The sequence below is a fragment of the Thermobia domestica genome, chromosome 12 (assembly GCF_964235325.1).
Source record: "Thermobia domestica chromosome 12, izTheDome1.hap1.1, whole genome shotgun sequence".
NCBI lineage: Eukaryota > Metazoa > Arthropoda > Insecta > Zygentoma > Lepismatidae > Thermobia > Thermobia domestica.
In genome coordinates this window covers 101,715,519-101,727,095 of record NC_137465.1, presented here as the reverse complement: position 1 = coordinate 101,727,095, position 11,577 = coordinate 101,715,519, and the positions used below count along the sequence as shown (strand labels likewise).

The 11,577-nt window shown below is 33.4% G+C and overlaps 1 protein-coding gene across 2 annotated transcripts in view; it reads left to right on the top strand.

Moving 5' to 3' along the window:
• The first annotated feature begins 6,228 nt into the window (after positions 1 to 6,228).
• Positions 6,229 to 11,577, top strand: part of ClpX (Caseinolytic protease chaperone subunit) — an 84,103-nt gene continuing 78,754 nt past the window's right edge. The window contains exon 1 of one of the 2 annotated variants that reach the window (XM_081733882.1): positions 6,229 to 6,383. The gene's annotated coding sequence lies outside the window, so the exon portion shown is untranslated. Of the gene's footprint in view, positions 6,384 to 6,474; positions 6,934 to 11,577 lie in introns of those variants that run through there. The other variant, XM_081733883.1, reaches the window with a different exon arrangement.

The window sequence follows — 11,577 nt, the reverse complement described above, 5'->3', positions numbered from 1 at the left end:
CCTAATTCTACCGGTAAGATAACCGAACCTAACCTTCTTAATAACAGTAATAGAAATCGCGTAATCGAACCTAATCTTGGTAGCAACCGTAATAGTAATCGTACACTTAAGAAGCATGTACTCATTAGATCTAATTTTCATCGAAGTGAACTTCGTAGAAATCTCATAGATGATACAAATTCTCAAAACAAGAAACAAGGAACCATAGAAATAAGTAACGCGCAAGACTGTATCCCGATTTATGATTTTCAATGCAACTTGAATGAATTTCTTGGTCGTGTAACTTAAGCTAAAGTTATGGCATCCGAGAAAACCATATCCAATTGATTTTTGCTTTATTTCGTTTTAAATATTGTTACGGTTTTGTTTGTTATTCGTACCTTATTTGAATTCTATGAAGATAATTCATTTGTACATTTGATAAGAAGTTAATTATCGTATTTCGTTCTGGATGTTGTCGATATTTCAATCTTAATCTATATTTTGTTAAACTATATTCCATATTTGATCCTTTTTCGTGCAAAGAACAACCATATGAATATCATAGATATATCTCTTTCAAAACCCTCTTCATTATGCCCAAGTAAATAATTATTAACTTGTAACAAGCATTTAATGGACCCGAAAGAGGACTTAAAATTAAATAACTTGTAAATTAAATTTCGAATGTGCCTTATCAACGTTGAAATGTATAAATAAATGAAGTCAATGATAACATTTAAAATAAATATAATATTGTTATAAAAATAAATATGATACATGTATATTTATATGAATTGTAATTTTCATATATACGAGGTGCATTCAAAAAATCGCATGATTAATATGTATTACTTAACAGTCCAGGATTCTTTTCTTTTATTTGTAAATTCAATAAAAGAAAGTCCTGTATTTCGGGCGACATATGTAACGATATCTTTGTATTTTCAGTGTAATTCTAAATATCTTTTATTATACTTCTGGGCAATGTGTGAAATTTTAAAGTATGCACTAACTAGTTAGAAGAAGAGGAGGAAAATAATACGAAAAGGAAGAGAATCAAAATTTATTCTAATGTGTTAATTTGATGAGTTTTGTGTTCTTAGGTTGTCATAACAACGTTCTATATAAATAAATAATATAATAGTTCTCGAACCATCATATAAAGTATGTATGGATAATTAAAAGGTGTATTTTATTTCAATAATTGTGTGCCACCATAAAAGCTAAGAAGTCTAGATGCAACATAAATTGTTTTTGAGTGAATTTAGTGATATAGCTAAAAATATGACTGAGGACCTATATATAACAAGTTAGGCTGTTGTAGAGATGGTACAATGTTTTGAAAGATGGTACATTACTTCAAGTTCAAAGCGCCTACGTTAATATTGAGAACACAATCATAGATAAAGCTCCAGAAAAGAGTTCAAATAACAGTAGACAAGTCTCACCAAATTTGGAAAATAATTTATTTTGGCCAGGACCAATTGCGAATACTTCAAAGAAGAAACGAAGGAAAATAAATTACCAAGGGCCATATCATCAAATGAATGGATAAATATAATGATGACCAAGATCTTAGAACGGATGAAAGCAATTTAAGCAAAAAAAAAAAAATCCAACTTCGTGGAATTTTTGTGGAGACAACTAATACAATTTTACTATTATTTGTGAGAAGTAAATGTTTTATTTGCGTTTTCTAACTTAATGAAGGTGTTCAAACAATAATGGTGATGAACTGGTGGCTTTGACATATTTCCACTCTAGTTCTGCATGAAATATTCCTAACTTTGTACAATTTTTATGAAAACATAACTCAATTTTATTTAATATTTTTGTGAGTTTTTTTCTCTTTGCGTTTTCTAACTTTTAACTAGAGTGATCAAATGACATTGTGATAAACTGGTCATGAAATTTGGCTATGATGTATCAACTTTAGTTCTATTTGAAATGTTTTAGGTTCATGGCAGCTTATATTTTTATGAAGGGACCGCTGAATACAATTTTGTTCCTGTTTTTCCAAGAAATAAATAATGTTTTTTTTTTTTGTTAGATAATTACAATGTAATCTGTTATATTTGCAGTGTCATGTAACAAAATAAAAAAGCTCCATGATATTACATTTGTTTTTATCATTAATTTCGAATTTTGTTGGCTGACTTTAGGTTCGTTAATGGCTGAGTTCTAGAATGTAGTGGCTGAATACTGATATTCTTCGTCACTTTAGGAAATTTATAAATATTGTTAAAATCCTAAAAATGACATTAAATGCACTCCTTTCATTGTAAACTAGACTAAATAATGAATACATATATCATGAAGAAGTCTCATTCTGTTCAAAATTCAAATCAAGTATGACATTCAAACTTACAATTTGAGTTAGAAGGCTGAGTACTGGCACATTCACTTTTGATAGAATGTTCACAAATACATCAAACGAAAGTTAATTAATGTTTCTTCTCTTTTGGCCAAAGTATTTTTTCATAAAATGTTTTGTTGTTACGATTAATATAGATTAAATAAAACTTCAAGCGCTTCGAAATTCATTTTTTGTTATTTTCCTCCAGTGTTGGGTAAGTTACTTGTAAAAATGTAACGCGTTACAAGTTACTTTACTTTCTCTTAAAATGTAACGCGTTGCTTGCCTCAAAAAAGTAACTGTTAGTTTACTTCGATAGTAACGCGTTACTAACGCGTTACTTTTAGGTCCGAAACTTTGAATATGTAAAAAAATCTTATTACTTCAGTTTTCCGTACTGCTATTACTACCGCTATTATTATTATTATTATTATTATTATTATTATTATTATTATTATTATTATTATTATTATTATTATTATTATTATTATTATTATTATTATTATTATTATTATTATTATTATTGCACGTTCTGAATCGATTTATGTAAATATAAGGACAAATCTTTACTTGACAACTATATGAACACTTTAATGTAATGTAACATTGACTAAAATGCCATACTGCGTTACTCGTAGCACGAGTGAATTCGAGCAAGTTTTCTTTGAAACTCGATTCGACTAGAAACAGACATCTCTGAGCTCGACCCGAGAACTTGGCTTGAAAAATTTTCTCCAATTCGGGTCAAGTTTCGAGTCGAGTCGAGCCAAATCTGGTGTATAGTTTCGAGTACTCTGTTCAAGTATCTTACATAGACAATATAATTATTATCAATTGTACTACTACTACTACTACTACTACTACTACAACTTCTTCTTCTTCTTCTTATTATTATTATTATTATAACAACACTGTGTATAAACATGAAAGATAGGCGGTTTATATATGAATACCAAAAAAGTAGTTGATTGCCAACCTCGATAGTCGTGAAGTCTAGGAGTCAAGGACATTGTTCTGAATTTGGGTTCAGGGTGTAGGTTAATGATTCGGGCTCGAGCCAAACGTTGTTAAAAGTTATAGGGCACTGGCCAAATATCTTCAAAACTGCTCGGCCCGGATTTAGAATTGTCAACAACTCGAGCAGATCGGCTCACAGCTCATTCACTATCGACCCAAACCTAGAAGTGAGCTGAGCCAACAACTCACCCAGCCGAATCGGCTAGAGCCCTACGCTCAGTTGAGTCAAACCGAGCAGTTGGCTTATCCCAACCAAGCCAGCTCGAGCCGATGGTTCACCCCAAGCGAGCCGGCTCGAGCTATCGGCTTAGTTAAGCCGAGCCGAGCTAAGCTTGTTATAAAAAATCTCTTGTAGTCTCGCTATCGAGATGAGACGAGATGTGAGCAGTGTCCCCTCTCGTGACCAACACTAAAAGTATTCCATATTACTGCTTATCTTACATTTCTCATGGCTTTCGCTTTCCAGTCTAATCAGGCCATGATTTCAAAACGAGTTAAAACGAGCGAGCCATTTATCAAACTCGACTCGACGCCAAAAACAGTGAATCGGCTCGGAACTCGACTCGAGAATATTACTTTTGACTTGACTCAAAACACGACTTGGATTCGAGTAGAGTTTTAGCTTGACTCGTACCCATCCCTATGCGTTAGAAAAAAATGGTTGCTTATTATTATTCTGCTAAACTAATTATATAATAATAACAATGTTGAGAAGCATTACACTGCAACTGATAAAATGAGAACTCATGAACTGGGGGTGAATCAAAATTTGCCAATAACTCTAAAATCGATACATGCTTTCTAAAGCTAGTTGTTCCAAACTCTATAATCAACGGGACTTTAGGATATGCAAACTGATCTAAAAGAACTCTAATATTACATACCATCAACATTACATCAATAAAGTAGGCCTGCTCATCAGAACACAGTTTATTCATATTAAACCCTTACTGAATGTCATTAATTATGGCACCCTAGTTGTTGATAAATATTTCCCACTTTACTTTTAAATTCTGTTCACCAGAGACATATTTACGATTTTGTTTCGGGGGGCTTTGCCTGAAAATGTGAAAATTCTGCAAGATATTTTATATACTTTACTATAGTAAGTAAGATTTCGGGGGGGACTTAAGCCGTAAGCCCCACCTCTAAATACGCCACTGCTGTTCACCATCATCTTCAGCTTTTAAGAAAAAGTATTCTTTCAAATGTTCGAACGATAAAATAGTGTATTTTCGTTCTCCATCTTTATAAAAACACCATTCAAAAGTAAAATAGACTACCAGTATCATTGCACTCGTAGTTCACACTGAATGTATTGATTTGGAGCTGTCAAAATCTAAGACAAAATCTTCCAGGTGCTTGCAATCAGTACACGTGATTTCCCTGAGGCTGTCCTCATCTTCCAAAAACAGCAAGTGGCACTATATTTTGTTATGTAAATAAACAAATCAAATTGTATCTATGAATGTATTTGCAAGCTTACCAACGTAAAGTTCGTAAGGCGAAACCGGAAAATGCACATCGAGATTTCCCGTTCCGCCTTGCATTAAGATGAAAAGTGATAACAGGTTTTACATGCAAATTTCATTGCTAGAGGTCATAAGGCGAAACGGGAAAAGGTCAACAGTGCAGGAATTGTCGGTCACTGACATCGTTTATGCTCCATAGTTCCATTCTGAGAAATTCACTTACAGGAAAGAAACATTTGTTTCCGAAAAAAAAATATACATATATTGTAGTTACTCATCCGAAATGTAACGCGAAAAAAGTAACGCAAACTAGGTACGTTACTTAAAAATTTGTAACGCGTTACCGTTACAGTTACTTTGGAAAAAATGTAACGCGTTACTAGGAAACGTTACTTAAAAAGTAACGCGTTACTTGCGTTATGTTACTTCCCAAGACTGTTTTCCTCATATATCGTCCAAGATACGGCAAAATGATTACAACGGCACTTGTTGCAAATATAATGAGCTATCGTCTAAAAAGAAAGAGCGTTAAAATTCGATAATTAGGAACCGAGATATAGCCAGGTATATAAATCGACTCGGACGCCACCTTAGATTCAATGCCATCTTGAAAAGCTACCGTTCCGAGACGGCCATCACAATTTTTCGTGGTCATCAGGTACTAATACAATTGTGGTTTGAAGGAAATCTGGTACTCCCAAATTATACTCAAATCTTGTCTGGTCCATAGACTAATTATTTTACCAATGTCTGGGGCAGTCAAGGAGGAAGATAACACCAGGGGCATCCGCTCTGTTTTCCCCTCTAGCATTGTCACTATCCCCCTGGGGAGGATATCTTTTCTAATCGGTGCTGCTTATGTTAACGAGATCATAGGCGTCTCTGGCGGAGGGACGAGGGGGTCGCGTCCCCCAATATTTTTAAGTACAAAATATTCAACATTTCATTCTAATTTAATTTATTTACTAACGACAGAATAACAAATAAATATATATAAATAAATAATAATCATATTTATTTGGAATATATTATTCAGGCTGTGGAACGATTATAGAAATATCAGAGTTCTTGATATACCTTAGGGGATCCGTGAAGGTAAGCAGAAAGTTAATAAATGGAATCGAAGATAATAAATAGGTTGGGCTAGGTAGCACCATTTTAATCACTTTCTTCGATGCCCCCCCCCCAAAAAAAAAAAAATTACCTGCCAGAGACGCCAGTGAACGAGATGATACAACTTTAGAAAATGTTCTAATCTTAGGAGGACTACTAAGTTTGCTTTCGACTTTTTAAATATTTATTTTGCAGCTGAGAAAGATTCCTTCAAAACTCGAAAGTCTATTTAAGAGAAGAAAGATCATTGATCAAATATGGCGCAGTACATTATTTGCTAATAAGTGTCTAGATCAGTAGTAATGTATTTGTCTTCGTATGGCAATTGTTTATATTTTCCTTTCCTAGCCGTGATACGGTAGCCATCTGCTGTTGTGTTTGAAAATTAAATGAAGACTACATGAAATAAGAAGGTAGACTGATTTACCAGTCTACCTATATAGGTAGGTTTAAAGTGTGAATTTAAAAGTGTAAAGTTATGAGGATTTGCCTATACTTTAATTTTTACATAAGTTTTTTATACGAATATATATCAAAGGTTCAATGACGTCATACCCCTCGATATGCATTGTCTGAAGTGCGGTGAGATTTTGTAGATAAGCAGTATATAGTAAGAAGTAATTTATTGCAGAGTAAACATATATGGAAATAAAATTTGTACTATTTTAACGTCAAGCCATAGGAACAATGTGTGGACATTAAATAAGTGATTTCAGAATTGGAGCTTTTTATTACGTCGTTCTCATTTACTTCCCACAATTGTTATTTTATTTTAATCATATGTTGCGAAACCTGTACATTCTTTGACCTTGCTACAATTAATATCGCAATTTAGAGATATCTTCTAGAATCTGGCACATGAATATGATGAAGGAAGATCGTTGTTAAGTACAGTTAAACATTTTGTATGCGAAGTACAGCTTTACAAATGAATGTAAAACAGACTTTTGTGTACATTTTAATTTAATTGACGCTGTGTAAAATTCTAACAAGGTAAGCAAGTACAGTTTACATTTTATTTATTTACTTGGTAATCTCGAATTTCAATCAGTTTTAACGAAAATGTGAAGTTCCGTAATTTAAACCATTTTCCCAATGGAATTGATACAACTGACAATATAGTTCGAATCGTAGAATTCCAGTAGATATTTATATATTCTGCTAACATCTAATCAATCTTTGTATATGCGTACAAGAAGTACTCCGTACTTAATTTAATAATGTAACACACACATTGTATGAAAAAGTAAAAACAACAATGGTAATGTAATTCGAGAAAACTGCAAATTTTAGTAGGCATTTATAATTTATCTTGCGAATGGTTACATCTTTACGACGACCGTTGATGTTGCTGATACTATGATGTGGTTGCAATATATAAGGATATATTCAAAAATTGAACTTAAACGAAAAATATATTTTGGTCGGTATGGACTGTGGTTTCTGGTAGAAAACCGAAGAATTGCGAAGTATTTAGTTAGGTGTAACAATTCAAAATGTGTTACTACACAAAAGTAGGTGGGTACGTATCCCAGTGAGGTTTGAGGTACCTAATTTCTGCATTTTTGAATATTCTGAACTTGCAGGTCAGTATTGGAAGATTACCCTATAATTCTTTCAGTAGTTTCCTTGTTATTGTTCTCCAACAGATTTGCACTGTGCGACATAACATTACTCAATTTAGCTTAGATAAAGTACAAGGGCCAGCAGAAGTAATTGTTGAAAAATTACAATTCTTTCACGATTTGCGTATAAATATGGTGTTCAAATGGATGGTATAAATATAAGAAGCAAAAACTCAAACCAATCCGTGTCAGGTGGCTACGAAAAATACGACTGCTACTTAAACGAGTCAGCGCAGGGCTAAGCGGGTGACCTTGCGGGAGTACGTCCTAAGTGAGCAGGCGCATCAGCGATGCTTATGTGCTTAAGCGTGAGTAGTGAAAACAAGTGGGTTTTGGCAATGATAACGAGTTTCAATAGCACTTGTCATGGTTTCACACTAGTTATGCTGTACTTGTAAACATAAAACACACCTTCTCTACACCGGTGGAAAATAGTATAATCATCTTTCATATGGGTGCACTTATTTTATCCTTCTTAAAATATTTGAAGTGATTTTACACTAGTAATCCTACACATAACCTAAAGTACAGATGTATTAGTTTCTATTTAATTCTGTCGCCTACAGAAATTTGTTCCTTATAAATACGGCATGTCTTTTCTTGCAGAGTATTAAATAGTACGTGTAAATTTTCCGAAATGTAGTGTGCCAAAACTCGACCAGAACATTAGCCCAGTCAACGTATGTAAAAAAGACACCTTACCTTGAACAAATTGCAATAGAAATGAAACCTGCGCCAAAATGATGGTGAGCACATTCTAAGCAAACCTGAAAAAGTCCTTAAGGATATTCAGTCTGGAAGATCGTTAAGTCCAATATGGCCGCCGTTGGTGGTCATTTACGACAGACATAATAACAAACGGAGTAATTATGTGACTTTGTAACACAATTACAGGCTAAACATCTATATATATAAAAGAGAACGCACAAATCCTTTGTGAACTCATCACGCTAATACGGCTGAACCAATTTCTTTCATTTTTGGGGGGTTATTAGGATTTGGACCCTAGATGGTTTTTATCATATCACTTTAATTTTTAATTACCAGTGTCTTGAGATAATTGACCATTCAAGTGTCCATACGTACAAATCCTTTGTTATTAGTTCATCATAGGTAAAAATAAACGTATTTATATGCAACCCGCATGACCGTGTCACTCGGCGGGTTAACATAAATGACAGGCGCTTTGAAAGCGAAAAAGTAAAAATTATCTAAGTAACAACGTTTATTGCGTTCCGGGGTGACCGCAGCGAAGCGGGGTGAACGCTGCTAGTCTCTAATAAAAGTTGTTCAGCATTATGTGTCCTTTCGAATGAGGCATTAAACATATCTCTAATATACAGGGTGTCTCAAAAGTCCCCTGAAATAAGATAACTCTGTTATTATCACTCCATCAGAGTTACAACAAAATGTAAGAGGATAAACCGTCTCCAAGTATGATGTTTTCAATCTAAAGTGAAGGATTTTTTTTTTTTTAAATCGGATTAACCGATCGTGCTGTACACTCTTTATGTTTCCAATGTTATATGGAAATGCAACGTTGCCATTTACCGGCAGGTGGGTAAATTTTGTAAGAGTATGATGAATGGGGACATGTTTGAAATGGGGGTTGGCCATCGACACTATAGCGTAAAAGACAGTATCTTCAGTCACTTATATTGTGGGTCCCGGTAAATGTCAACGTAGCATTTTCATTTAACATTGGACGTATAAAGAGTGTATAGCCCAAACGACTCGTCCGAAGAAGCATAAAGAGATGTGTAGATAATGAATAAAGTACAGGGTGTCTCAAAAGTCCCCTGATACAGGGTAACACTGTTGTCAGAGTTACAACAAAATGTAAGAGGGAAAATCATCTCCAAATATGTTTTCGATCTAAAGTGAAAGTTTTCTTTTTTTTTTTTTTTTTTTAATCGGACAATAACTCTTTATGCGTCAAATGTTAAATGAAAATGAAAATCATAATAAACTTCAGAATTTCCACGAGACTCTCAATTAATGTATATACATTAGTTTTCTGAAACTACTACTACTTATAACATAGATCCCAAAGTCTAACTTCCTAAGGATTTCTATATTTATGACGTCATCAAAAATATAATTCCTAATATCTCGTTTACTATATTAGATATTGACATGAAGTTTTCACCGTTTAACATAGCTCTGTATACTCTTTAAGCTGCTTCGGAAGAAATTTAAAAATCGAATAGTATTTGTTTTTTAATTATACAGGGTACATTTAATCCACAAGGGTACGGTCATAATCAACTGGAAAGTTCTCACCAGACTCAATTAAGGTATACTTGTTATCTTAACGTTCTCCTCCTTATAACATAGATCCAAAAGTTCCAATGCAAAGGGTCTCTATATATGACGTCATCAAAAATATAATTCCGTATATCTCTTTTGCTATATGGGATAATGAAATGAAAATTTCACTGTTTCACACGGCTCGATGTACTCTTGGAATTGTTGGAAGAAAACTTAGAACTATACTATTTTTTCGATAAAAAATGTACTATGGTACTCACTTAACCCATAAGGTTACCATCTTACTTAGGTTTTTGGGCATCAATAATTGTTTCCCAAATTCTAACATGTAGTACGTTTTTATTTCATGATGTCTCTCTATAGCCCTTAGGTGTACCGGCCGAAAGTTTTGGATAAACACATATTTCTAACACACTTTAAAAATATAAAAAAAATATATTTTCCAAAGCTTCTAAAATTTAATCTTGGCAGACCGCATGATATTCTAAAACCTCATGGAGATACCTAATTATTTTAGGATGAAATTGCTTCTGAAGTGTTTATTAACCTTTCATGACCGATTTCGGAAATTTTATCATCTAACACGAAAAGCCCGTAACTGTATAGAATGCCTCTCTTTATTTGACAATATTTTCATAGCCTTAGATATATTGAATTCTAGGTTTCGTTAAATACATAGGCTGTGTGCAACGTTCTTTGAATCTTTGCTATATATGTTTTGGAAATGTGTATAAATTAGTAGTTGTACGAATCCCATGGTACGCCCAGCTCCATAGAAGTGTACATTTGTTTTTGGACTGGAGCTGTTCTGGGAGTTGTTGTTGGACTTTAGTAATTAATTTTTCGAAATTGTACCGTCTAATACGCATACTCCACACCCTATGGTATTTTTATTTAATCGCTTTTCTGTAACCATTAGGTATTCCGACTTGACTGTTTTCGATAGAACATGTATCTGTATCATTGTTCAAATTTTTGTTACGTCATATTTTGGAAATATTTAAAAATACGAGTTTCACGAACCCCATTAAACTGCCAAACCCTATAGGGGTGTTTCAGATTATAAGTGTTCTTGGAGTTGGAGCTTCTCTGTAATTAATTCTTCAAAATTGTACTCTCTAGTACGCAATCCCCAGATACCTATGGTATCGCTATTTATTTCCCCTATTACGTTTACCATTAGATGTTCCAACTTGCAGTTTTGGGTAAATACTTATCTGTAACATTCTTTAAAACTTCCTTAAGATATATTTTGGAAATGTCTAAATATGAGAGTTTTGCGAACACTATGGTACCTACAAACCTCATATGAATGTGTGTGTGTGTTTTGGATTGAATCTACTTTTGAGGTGATTGTTATGCCTCAGTAATTCATTTTTCGAAATTGCACCCGGGTCATTCCATATCAACATACCGATTTATACTGACCCTTTCAGATTTTGATGATGTTTACGTCACATTAAGATATCACACAAGATTGAAAAATACCAAATTTAAACCTTCCAGGTTGATTAGCTCTCAAAATTTCCAATTTTGGTCAAAAAATTGCATATATTAACTTCTTTAACGTACCGAACTAAGACACGTCATCGCAAAGCCATTGTTTTAAGCTTTTTTTTTTTTTTTTTAGATATATAAATCAATGGGGGTGTATTAAAAAGAATGTTCGAAAATTCAAATTTCTCGAAAAAGGGCAATTTTAAATTTGTAAAAAACATCTTATATGTAGGTGAGGTCTTTA